Genomic DNA, 13,758 nt, shown 5'->3' on the forward strand with positions numbered 1-13,758 from the left:
TCAATTATTGTCACCCTTGTCCCTCTGGCCAAGAGATCACTGTTCTATGTTTCTAATGATAGGAAGATACCTTTTCATTTCCTCCATGTTTTTAATATCTATTCCTAATTTTATCAAATACTATCATGTTCACTACTCCCAGTCTCATTCAGAAGTGCCACTATCCTCATTTTAAATCAAATCAAATACATAAAAAATTCTTCTCCACCTTTTAGCGTCCCTTTTCTCCCAAATATTACATTCTCTACTATTTATTCACTTCAGACAATTTTAAAAATTATAGTGTATATTCTTCCTTGGGCATCACTTCTGATAGGTTTTACAGGTTTCCTTACATAAAAAAATGTGATTAGAGAGTTAGAGATATACGTGCTTTTGTTTAAAAAAAAAAGAGAGAGAAATTTGTCCTTAGTTTTCCCCCTATGACTCCATGACCTCTACTTTTTGCGAGCTGGCTTTGGAAGACCTGGATCTGAAACATGGCTCGCTCATCTGCTCTCTACTGAGCTGCCACGAGCAAGCTCTTCAACTTTCTTGAATACTTGGATTTGTCACCTACATAGATATTTGTTTTCTAGGGTGATGTGGAGGATTAAAGGTATTTTATGAAAGTTCCTAGAATGCTGCCTGGGATTTGGTATTCTCATTACCACACGGTCTGACCTGGTGGGGCAATCACACAGCAATGCAGGCAAGCCGTCTGCCCCCCACAGGTAGCGATCAGAGGCAGGGAGCGACGCCGGAAAAGCAGACGTGTAAAGGGAAGTCGTACATGGCTCTACCCTATGCCCATTTGAAGTGGCTAAGCATGTGCTACCCTGTTTCCTTGGAGTAGACATTGAGAAGCCTGGAAAATGCAAAATATTTTGTCCTCAGAAGTTTAGCAGGCTCACTGAAGAACCAAAGAGAAATGTTCTAGAAGCCTGTGAAGCAAGACAGAGTAGCTTACTGGGAGATCTTGCACAGTCTCAGCTTGCCTTCATTTATCTCTGAGCTGTGTTTGACATAAACTCGATAATAACACTAAACGCTACAATATGTTCATTAACTCTTAGAACACATAAGAGTTAACACTGTGTGTGTGTGTGTGTGTGTGTGTGTGTAGAGTCTCATTTCATTCAGATTATTGGTCTGATTTCAAAAAGACCTAATGAATATTTTAGTATAAGTTTTCTTCAAAAAGTCTCTATTGTTAAGTCAAAATAGATGAAACAAACTTTTGTTTTATCACTTAATTCCTTTATAAATTTTAATAACCATTTAAAAAACTGAGCTGTCTTATAAATGGAACACTTATAACTGGACTGCGATGAGCAGGGATTTATTTAACATCACCAACCGAGAGACTCATTTTATTTAACTTTACTGCTTTGATGGCAAACTGGAAGGATGCCAGATAGTAATTTTTTGCTACTTATTTCCAAGGATAAAATAAATCATTTCTCACTTTTACAAATGATAATTTTAATAAGACTTATGATACATACCGGGGCTGGGAAAATATTTCCATCTAATCCTTCATAAGCAACTTGTGACTAGAAGAATATTAAGAAGAAGTTGAGAGAAGTCTCCCCATGTGACAGAAGGTGTGTGGCTGTCCATGCCAGGCTTCATGCTACGTCACTCTAAGGACTGCGGAGTGGAAAACCTCTCTCCTCTCTGCTCCTCTTCCATTCAGGTACCTTCTATTACATGACCACAGCACGCTCTGAGTTATTTGCTACCATGCTTTCGTTCTTATGACTATCATAACCGAATAACAGTGTGATTATCTGTTTAATGATAAGACCTGAAAATCCGTAAGACAGGAATTTTACTATCTTATTCAAAATTCAACTACGAATGCCTCAAAAAAAAAAAAGCCCCATGTGTGATAGAAGCAAAGAAAATATCCAGTTAATTAGGCTGATGAATATCATTGCCTTTTTGAAACTGCCTGACTGTATTTTGTCACATTGTCTCTAAGGATAGATCACGCTGTGACGGCCTTTGGGGGATGCCTTTCCTCTCCGGGACAGTCTGTGCCTGGCTTTTTAAATTGTGAGACAGAACTTTTCGGATTCTTGGATGCACAAGTCAAAGGGTGTTATATCTCTTTGGTTTTTTTAATCCAACAATTACTCACGCAGAACCTAGATAGTGCATTTTCTGCTTTCGGTCCTTTGGGTGATGGTAGAAATCTTCAATTTTCTAACATGTCATGGCGTGGTGCCGGGAGCCGGGGACAGGGGGCTGGCTGTACTTCAGCTGAGTTTTCCCATCCTGCTTATGAAAGAGAAAGTGGGCTCCCATTGTATATTGGAATTAATTTCAACTTCTGCTCAATGCGAAAACAAACAATCTTGGTGAAAAATTGTAATGAACTTTTGCGTCCTTAGGCGTACAAATGGACACACCTGCTTAGTGACACATATATAAACTAACTAGACATATCCCTATGTGTGTGTGTGTGTTACATATGTAAACATGTGTATAATTTCAGAGCACATATGAGTTAGGAGGACATGAAGTTATAGATATATTTACAGAGATCCAGAGGGAGGGTTGCTTGGTTGATGGATTCACACCCCAAGGATCTAGTATTTTTCCATTTTCTAATTGGTCAGTTTCAGTGTTGGCTTCAATTTTAGGTGCATGGGAAGGTGCTGCATAAAATTCAAGCACTGGATTCAGATATGACCATTTTCAGAGAGGCAAAGTGATTATTATTTCCTTGATTTTCACTTAGGGATGGCAAAACTTTTCTGAAAACCCCTCATTAAGCTTTCTTTCACTTGCCTTTGGTCAGAATAGGGGCTTCATTAAACTTAGATTGATTCAGCCCACTTCTTGAGATGCATGTGAGTTCAGATTCCCACAAGACAGTGTGGAAGTGGGTACACAACTGAGAGAAATCGGGTTTTTAAGAAGGAAAAGAGATCAATGGATACAGCATAAGAAGACAATAACATTTTATATGTGTATACAGTTCCATGTTTCTGGAATACACTTGACTTAATTTTAGAAGACATATTTCTAGTCACTTTGCAACCGTCAGCTTAAATATCTTCTTCCTGTGTTGTCTTTCCTGACATCAAGTTGCTTCCTCTTTCCTCTGGGATCAGCCAGGGGTTAGTGAATGCCTATAAACATTAGCTATTTTTAAATGACTTCCCATCGAGAAGCTCTCAGAAGCACCAACTGTGTGGCTCATCTTTACCTACTCGGCATAGAGCCCGGTGCCTACATTTAGAGGAGACAACAATGTCGAACTGGATTTCCTACAAGATCCCCGATGCGTATTTTACTGTCAGTTTAAGTATGAAAACCTATTGGTTCTGCACACCATTTTTCTACTTTTTGTATGATTGGCTTTACCACAGAAGATAATTTACACAGCACGTAATAACTCAGAACCTGAAAACGCTCAGAGGGCCATATGGATGTGAAATATTTCAGTCATCTGGCATACACAATAACTTGAGAGAGAAAATGTCAGGCAGAATTACCCTTCAATGATTCTGAGTCCCCTATGGAAATCATGCAACTCTACTGCACCTCTTTTTAGAAAGCCCATACCTGGCTTTGATGAAATACTTATTATTTAATAAACATCTTATGTAGACTATCATCAAGAGTCTCCGAATATATCATCCCAATTCAGTCAGAATATAGTTGATCTTTTCAGGTGACAATTCTAATAGACATCTTTAGATTTTTAAATTCATTCTGGAAACGCCTAAAACATTCATTGCTAGTTGTACCTACTCTACACTCACAAAGCCTTTGGTGTCCTTCAGGTTAGTCTCTGAGAGATGAATATTTGACGTCAAATGTAGACATTATTTTAATGAATAAAATGTTATCGGTTGTGGTATCAGTGAAAATGGCAAAGTAAAGACATGAATGAACCTTATAAGCTATGCTGAGTGTAAGAAGCCAGTCCTAAAAAGCCACATATCATGTGAATCCATTGCCATGAAATGAACAGATAGAAACCTATAGAGATAGAGAGTAGATCCATGGGTGCCAGAGGTCAGCAGAGCAGGATGGGAAAGGAACTGGTAGTGGGTACGGGGAGCCTTTCTAGTGTGATGAGCATGTTCAGGAATTAGGTGGTGATGGTGTTTCATTTTGTGAATTTACTGAAAAACACTGAATTGTACACTTTCAAATGCTGAATTCTATGGTATGTGTATAATAATCACAGTAAATTTATTTTAAGTTATGTAAGCTTTTCTCTTTCAAAAATAGCTACATATATATGGAATATTCTTTCTGTCCTTATCTAGCTCTTTGACAATGTACTCTACTAATCTAATATATGCCCTTGATAATAACATCCAATGTCTTGCTCTAGGTCAAACCTGCTGAAAATATATTTGTTCAATGATCAATACACCAATGTCCAATGACACACACACACACACACACACACACACACACACAATTTGTACACAAAGACCTACACTCGGATCCAAGGTTGTTAACCACAGTGATTTTGCTGCCAGAGAAGCAGATTCAGATACAGGTATTTATAAACAGAGAAAATGGTAACATGCTTCTCAGGGAAACCCCACCCGCTCATGTGAAAGGCACTGAACATCTGAGGAAGATTTAGAGTCTACACTGTGCATGAGATTAAAGCTGAGCCAAGCTAGACCGAAGAGTCCTCAGCTAAGTTTTTGGTGACACGGATGCACAGGAGGGAAAACCGCCTGGAATTCAGGACTTCGTCTCTTAGTGAATTGCTTGTCAGCCAAATCGGCGTGAGGAAGAGCAGGGACTCATGCCTGTGACATAAGACACACTAAACTGAAGTTGTGACTAAGGTCTGATTTCTAGTTGAGTGAATTTCTGGAAAAAAGGACGGTGGATACCGGAGGGATAAAGTGGGTCACCCTTGTTCTCTAGCTTACCAGACCCGGTGTAACCGTGGCTATGGCCTTTTCTTATGGTTTTACCTTATGTCAAAAGAACCTTGACAAATGTTAAAACCAAGACTAAGCCACTTAGAACCAAGAATATCCCCTAACAACGTAAAAGGACATGTTTCTAGTGACAGGACACAGGGGCAGATAATAAAAGAAGTGTGGCCCCAGCCAGTTTGGCTCCGTGGATAGAGTGTTGGCCCTCAGATGGGTTCGGTTCTGGTCAAGGGCATGTACCTCGGTTGCAGGCTCAATTCTTGGCCCCATCAGGGTGCAACCAATCCATGTGTCTCTCTCACATCAATGTTTCTCTCTCTCTGTCTCTCCCCCTCCCTTCCTCTAAAAAATTAATGGAAAAAATATCCTCAGGTGAGGATTAACAACAACAACAAAGAGGTGAGGACTGTCATTTTTCAATTAACACTCATTAGGCAAGTGGTAACCTGGCGGTGGGAGATCATGAATTGTCCCTTTCAACCCAGCAGTTATCCCTCTGTGTCTACACAGCTGCATCCCCTTGTTCCCAGAGCACTGGCTGCACTGGAGTGGCATCTGTCCTGTGGTGGGAAGAAGTGTGGCAGCTGGTGTAGACTCCAGTGTCCACAGCGCAGACTGGAGCAGCTGCTAGGTTCATCACTGTGTTTGCAGAGCCTTTTGTCAGGGAGCCAGGGGGCTGGCGGGATTATGTCTTCAGAAGGGTGGCAATATAAGGCCGGGGCATATGCCATGGCATAAATAAGTGAAGATTCACTACTCTCTTGGCTTAAGCGCATCAGTAGCATTAGGGTAAATGTGCCACTTCTTACTTTGAAAGGATGTAGAGCTGTTGAAAGCCTTAAGGTGCTTAAAAATATATTGCTTTATGCTGAGCAAGTGGAGAAGAAAGAAAGCTGCTATAAAATACCTTTAACAGAATTTCAGGTAAAATAATAGTGGTATCATTACTTTAATATACTATTTTATTAAATGACTAGAAATAAAGCACACATAAGGGAATTGAATTCTTTAAAAAAATGTTGTTTAGCCGTAACATCTCAACAAGATGCAAAATATGGGGCTTGAAAAGGCTCTTATAAATACCTGATTTTGTAATCACAAAATTCTTTTACATTCTTATAACAAATGCCTTTTAACCCACATCTTGTAAGCTTTTTTGAAGAATGGGTCTCAGCTGTCCTTACTCTAGGGCAGTGGTCGGCAAAGTGCGGCTCCTGAGCCACATGCGGCTCTTTGGCCCCTTGAGTGTGGCCACGAAGTTTCAATCACACTGTACATGCGCGCCCACATGTGGTGTTTTGTGGAAGAGCCACACTCAAGGGGCCACAGTTTGCCGACCGCTGCTCTAGGGCATGACCCTTCTAGCCAAGGCGTGGCCTTTCTTGTCTTAGTTGAATGAATGGTATGTGAACAGGGTAGCTCAGCTCTGCTTGGCCCGTTTCAGATGATCAGAGGGTCAGATCAGACTCACAACAAAAGAGATCTCACAAAATATCAAAATGTCCTAAGGTTTTAAAGCTGCCGATGGCGTGAGACAGAGAAAGCATGGAGGTGCCTGGAGTGCTGACCCAGTTCCTCGGGTCCATTTCTGGGCAGTAGAATTGCTCTGGCCTGGGTTTAACATATGAGGTCCTGCATAATGCATGTTGGACATCAGTTCCATAAAAGGGAGCTTTCAGTCATGAAACACCTCCCTTTTATAACTGCATAGCTCATGTGACATTTACTGAAAGCCGGGACTCCCACACACTGCTTCCAGCAGTCCACAGGTAAGGGCTCCTCTGCTAGGCCGCACCTTTCAGATCCTGATTTCATTCAGTGATCGTCCTGTACAAATTGTGGGTGCACTCAACAAATAATCAACTTGTGTGTTCCTTCTGAGGCTCTCAAATATTCAAAGCATTTTATAAACCTCAGTAGGACTCGTGACCTGAGAAAATAAAATCTATTTTGATGTGAGAAGGGCTGTCAAAGAGTGATTCCAATGTTTACTGTCTCGTCTTAACGGGAAAAGGCCTGGCTGCCTCAGAACTGAGCCGCCCCTTCAATATCAGATCCCAAGGGGCAGGTCGCTCTTTCTCGTTCTCTCAGGAGCCTCGACTGACTCCCTCCACAGGCCACCTGTTAGACCTGCTGTGACGGGAAGGCCCTGAGGGCGGCGTGCACCTGTGCGTATGGAGGTCATGGAACAGTTTTGGAGTGTTACTTGTTCTGATCTCAAAACCATACACTTATTTGTCTCTCAAATAAGCGACAGAATTTAAGAGCCCCAGAGTCTACTAATTTACTAATGCATCTATTCATCTACAAATCTACTACTAATTTACTAATGGACCTAATCAATCATTTATGCCTCTTGCTGATAATCTGATAGGGTCAGGGAAGAACTGTGCTGCCTCTCACAGTGAGTTTGGGTCCTGAGTTAATATTTCCAAGGGCTGTCATAACAAAGTACCACAGGTGGGGGGCTTAGACCACTGGAATTTATTTTATCACAAGTCTGAGATCAGGATGTCAGCAGGGCTGGTGTTTTCCAAGGCCTCGCTCTTTGGCTTGTAGATGGCTAACTTCTGGTGTCTTCACACGTTTCAAATAGCGCAACTCTTAATGCAACACTGCAACACTGGTACATTACTACTCTTAATAGCTCTTAATAGCTGTGCTCCTTTCCTATCATTTAGCATCTTAACATTCCAAGGAGTTGCAAATTCAAAGACCCTTCTGGACCATGCCAGAATGTGCCCACAATCTATACTTGTATCGACTCTCTCTTTCATGTCAAGCAACGTTATGCATAATATGCTTCCTACAGTATTTTTATCCTTCAATGTGAGGCTCCCCTACAGAGTGTATGGTGTGGTATTTCTTCTGTTTTGATTGCTTTTCAAGGCAAAAACTCTTCATAGGTTCTGATGTTTTATTCCTTATAGATCAGGAGAGGTGATAATCACAACAGTGAGGCAAGAATCTGGGAACCCTCGAATATTAATATTGTGTCCTTCAATATTGATGTAAAATAGAAAACTTCAAATAAATTTTGAATTCATTTTTCATTCTCCTCTCAGAGGTCCACCTGCCATCCCTCTCTTTTGCCTTTGGAGGACCATAAGGGAAAAGTTGGGAATATCGGATAACTTATTTTTCGTAAGTATCATATACATAGATTCTCATTTTACATAGGAGAGCACAGATTTTTAAACTGGTTTTAGACTGGTTTTAGAATGTATCTAACTATGTCATTGGAAAACACAACCAAAAGTTGAACTCAAGTCTGTTTGTTTGTTTTTACCAAATTACACTCCATATTGGGGAAGACCCGAAGGAGGAGAAAGTAGACCTAAGCCTCGTCTCAATTTTCTTATTTCAAACAGGAATCATTTGCTTCTGTTTTTGAATATGTGTGTGTGTGTGTGTGTGTGTGTGTGTGTGTGTGTGAGAGAGAGAGAGAGAGAGAGAGAGAGAGAGAGAGAGAGAGAGAAAGAGAGAGAGAGGGAGAAAGAGAGAGAGAGAGATTCTGCAGCAAGAAAAGTAGAAAGAATAAAAAATGTCATTAGAAATTATTTCAGTTTTACTTAAATAAATGTATGTATTGAGAATGTCAAGGGGAAGAATCAAACTATTTTCTAGATTGAGAGCCAATAAAATTATAATCAGAGTGTAGAATTGAGGAAACACATGAGTGTTTCATTTTTCATGAACAAATGGGGAATATTTGAAAATAAGCTTTATTGCAAACTAGACTCATTACTCATTTTTTGTTGTCTTGAATGGTATTTTATAAATTCATACCATACAATTAATTCAGTAACTTTGTGTATTTTGTTGTTAATCCTCACCCCAGGATATTTTTTCCCTTGATTTTTTGAGAGAGTGGAAGGAAGAGAGAGAAAAAGACAGTGAGAGAAAGAGATTGACTGGTTGCCTCCTGCACCCGCCCCAACTGGGGCCAGGGAGCCAACCTGAAACCCAGGTACATGCATGTGACTGGGACTCTAACCTGAGACCCGTCAGTTCTCGGACCAGAGCTCTAACCCCTGAGCCAATCTGGCCAATGGTGGTGGTATTTCTTTCATGAAATGAACGTTAATGTGTTCCGTCACTAGCATCATACAGCTGAATATTTTAAGTTACAAAAGACAAGGCATAAGTGAGGTTCAGAAGATGAGAGGTATCTAAGAGAAGTGAAAGGATTTGTCTACTCATATAACTTATGAATTAAGCTTTTAGTTTCCTTGGCCAGAAATAATTTTTGTTACACATAAATATTAAGGAAGATTGGGAAATCAATAATAATGATTTTAAAACTCCGTCTGCAGTAGAAATCTTGTATGAGATTAAACACAAATAAAGGCTGAAAGTTTTGAGCAAAATGATTCTGTCAGGACCTTGGCACAATTATTATAAATATTTCAAAGTGGTTAGTTTAACTGAATGGTGAATTATATGGCATCCTACAGTGGCCGAGATCGACTGAGAGCTTTTAGCTTCCAATTAAAAACTATTTTTTATGATGTAAGAAAATACTTGCCAAGCAACCTATCCATAATTCAAAGAGCTGGCGAAGCAAAAACGTGATCTGGGGTGTTTACATGTTTCTCCATCCTTTCATACATTCACGAAGTTCTTTAAGAAAGAACATTCTAAAAGCGGACATGCTGAGTGACTACAGAAAGGTAAGTCTATATATGTTTCATGGATTGGAACAGCCAGCAGGTAGTATTCAGGAATAACTCTTTCTGGATTGACATACTTCATGAATAATATAAATATACTTACATAGTGTTTTAGAGCAATGGTTACCAATGGCATATGTTGGTCCACTTGTCAATGACATTGGAATTCTCAGCCTCTTTTAAGTTTTCAAGTCTCCTAGTGCTGACTCACCATGACAAGACTGAGGGCTGGTAACTCCCAGGTGCTTCACTGCCTCCAGCTGTGGAGGTATCTGGTATCCTAGGTCTCGGTCCCAAGCTCACACACTGCTTGAGCCGCCTCTTCAGAGAGTCTGCCATCTCTAGGTCTACTTAATCACTTCGACCTATGGGGATAAACAATGGTCCATCTCCTCCAATGAAAACATCTGTATTTTAATTGATTCTTATTTCCTTTAGCGTTTTCTTGCAGGTGTACCATTCTTACTCTCCAGGTTCCTTTAGACCAGTGGTTCTCAACCTTCTGGCCCTTTAAATACAGTTCTTCATGTTGTGACCCAACCATAAAATTATTTTCGTTGCTACTTCATAACTGTAATGTTGCTACTGTTACGAATTGTAATGTAAATATCTGATATGCAGGATGGTCTTAGGCGACCCCTGTGAAAGGGTCGTTCGATCGCCAAAGGGGTCGTGACCCACAGGTTGAGAACCACTGCTTTAGACTATTATCAGAAGCCTTTCATTATTTTTTAAAATATATTTTTATTGATTTCAGAGAGGAAGGGAAAGGGAGCGAGAGATAGAAACATCAATGATGAAAGAGAATCATTGATCAGCTGCCTCCTGCACACCCCTCACTGGGGATGGAGCCTGCAGCCTGGGCGTGTGCCCTGACCAGGAATTGAACCAAGACCTCTTGGTTCATAAGTCAACGATCAACCACTGAGCCATGCCAGCTGGGCAGAAGCCTTTCATTAGTCATCATGATGAGACCATGCATCACCACACCGAGTTGTACAGCCCATAATCCAGCCTCATCTTCCGCCACCTCTCTGCCCTCACCCCCATATTCTTCCATAGAGCTCTTTGGAACCCTAGAAGACTTCCACTCAATAGGCAAACCTTATTTACTAATGAATATTGAAGTTTCAAGGGGCCTAATGCCATAGCTACCTCCACGATGTATCTTTGCTTTTTTATCTATAGCACAAAAGTCAACCTCTTAGCATGCCCTTGCAATTCATCAGAAGCTAACTGACCTCAAAGTAGAGTCCTGCTTCCGCTCCCACCAGTCTCGTCACTGCAACCCTTGTTCTTCCTGAGGTACGGCCCAGGCTTCTCAGCCTTTGTGCCTGTGTCTGGTCGTTCCCGCTGCCTTGGATCCCTTTATCCACTCAACTTCACATTGCCTTTTCCCCAAATGCCATCTTCTTACGTAGACTCCCCCAGGAAAATAGTTTGCTTTGTTGTACTCAGAACTGCTAAAAAGGCATCTGTTGTGGTGTTTTTCACACTATTTTGTAATTTCTGGACTACTGTTATTTTCTAGGTAGAGCATGAATCTCTTTAAGTAGGAACACTGTCATATGCATGTTTTTTATAGCAGAGCTCATTACCAAATCTCTTTGATGGACAGTTGTTTTTTTATTTCACAATGAGAAACTAAAGAATTAAAAGTGAAAGTCTTTATTGATTTAAGGCCTAATACCTGGATGAGATTGGAACTAATTTATAGTGAAAAATATTCAGTTACCGACATGTCCGGTTTATCCTCATTATGAGGAAAGGGGGCTTCTGGGAGCAGAAAGGGCATCAGGACCAGAAGAGTGGGAGCAATAGCTACATTGACTAGGATGATTTTCACAAATGTGGTTATTCCCAGGACATTGTATAATCAAGGAATTACCCTAGATAACAGCTTTATTATACTTAAAATAAAATCTAATAAATGTATCAATTCATGTTTTGAAAGTTAGGAAAGCAGAAAGATTAAGGTAAAAAGTTCCATAATTTTACCTCTAAGATAGTCACTATATTGGCAGTTTGGTTTCTTTAGTTCTAGCAATGTATAAGAATTCCTGTCAATTTCACATTGTGAACTAAGTTTTTCTTTAATTTTTATCAATTTGTTAAGTGAAATAGTGTCACATAACTATTTTAATTGAGAGTTACAGAATTTGAATTTCCAATATACGTTTGTGTTTAATTAAATTATTCTTCATACATTGTTTCAAATTATCCCAGTTTTTAAAAATTATGAATAAACTACAGGCCCAATGCACGAAATTTGTGCAAGAGTAGTCCTTCGCAGCCCTGGCTGCCTTGGCCCTTGTCCAGACGGTCGGTCCGCTGTCTGACCTTTCGGTCAATTTGCATATTACGCTTTTATTATTATAGATTGCTACAAAATGTTCTGGTAGCAAAACTTTAATTATAAATCATCTTAAATTAGAGTGTTATGCAAAACAATGGCAATTGTTTATATTCTTGGAATTAGTCTAAAGTTGAGCTTCACAGAGACTAAAAGTGAATCCTGAGAAATATATATTATAGCATGTTTGCAAAGCAAAATAAATTAGAAAGTTCACAAGGCAATTATGAATTTCAATAAAGAAGAAATCTTTTTAAAAACACCTGGAGTGTTTTAACTCCTACCTTTCTCCACTGTTCCAAAGGCTCAGTCAGGACTTCCCGAATCATGTGTTGATTATAAGGACTCCCAAATCCCACTGAAGGTCAAGAAGACTTTTTTATTTCAAAAAGAAAGAAAGATTCAAGATTACTCCTAGGGCCATAAAAGTGAGGGGTGCGTTATAAAGCAAGGATATTCTGTAACCTCAAAATCCTAGCATGGTTTGCAATAGAGTCTGCCTATGCATGTTAACTACACAACAGGCAGTCTGGGCTTTCTACGGACTTGTGTAAAAAGGAAGCATTGTCCTCTAATTTCTAATGTAATGAGTTTTAATTCATTAATGGATTTTTGCAGACCCTCGGGGAAATAAAAACACATAGCATGTCTTAAGATTGAATCCTGAATCATTTCTAAGCAAGAAAGTAACTTGAGAGTCCTACTTCCAAAGCTACGCTGGTATTGCTATATTCAAAGAAAAGGTAGAGCTTTGCAGAGCAGACACTTAAAATCCTCCCATGTGTTGATATTTAGGGCCAGGACTGAAGGTGTGGTACATCTCAGTTAAATCTTCTGATTTTTCTAGTTAATATGGACTACATGAAGAGCAATATTGAATGTCTCACATAAAACTAAATACACAAATAATTGATAACATCGGTGTCACAGTGATAATTCCTATAATATTATTGATGGTAATATTTTTTTAGGTACCATATTTTTTCTTATCCCAAGGGAAAAGAATTCATGACCAGAAGTTATATGTCCATTGATTAAAAGGTCAAATGTGAAAGTACCCATTAACTTTTACATATTAAAATCAATCAACAGTATGACTAACTGGCATTTATAACTCATTTTGTCAGTTCTTGAAAACCTGGGTCCTCTGAAATCAGAGTATTGCTCTGGATGCTGATGTTATAGGTAGTGGCTAGAATCATCTGGAAATATACCACTTTCCTAGTACTGTTCATATTCTGTGGAAATTGTAGACAAAAGAACTAAACACCTGTTAGTCACTTAGGGGAAATTATATATATAAAAGCCTAAGCAACCAGCCAACCTGCCGGTAGCTATAATGTGCACTGACCACCAGGGGTCAGACGCTCAACGCAGGAGCGGAAACCACAGGCAGGGAAACATGGAACAGACTGATGAATCTCAGAGGGACGGGGCGGGGAGGGGAGGGCAGGAAGAGATTAACCAAAAATCTTATATGCATGCTAGAGGCCTGGTGCATAGATTCGTGCACCGGTGGGGTCGCTGGACCTGGCCTGTGCCCTCTTGAAATCCGGGACCCCTTGGGGGATATAGGAGAGTTGGTTTTGGCCCGATAACCACAGGCCAGGCCGAGGGACTCCACTGGTGCACTAATCCATGTACCAGGCCTCTAATATACTGTATATCCCTTGAATGGAGAACAATCTAGGGACTAAGCCATTTTTGAGGAAATTCCAGGGCAATACACCATAAAACCTTCCTGGCATAAAAATAGTGTGGACAGGGGCTGGGCATGAGGCATGAAGGTGAGCGTAAGAAAGGGACTACGATAGGCTTTCTCATT

The sequence above is a fragment of the Myotis lucifugus genome, unplaced genomic scaffold (genome assembly GCF_000147115.1).
Source record: "Myotis lucifugus unplaced genomic scaffold, Myoluc2.0 scaffold_18, whole genome shotgun sequence".
Classification (NCBI taxonomy): Eukaryota; Metazoa; Chordata; class Mammalia; order Chiroptera; family Vespertilionidae; genus Myotis; species Myotis lucifugus.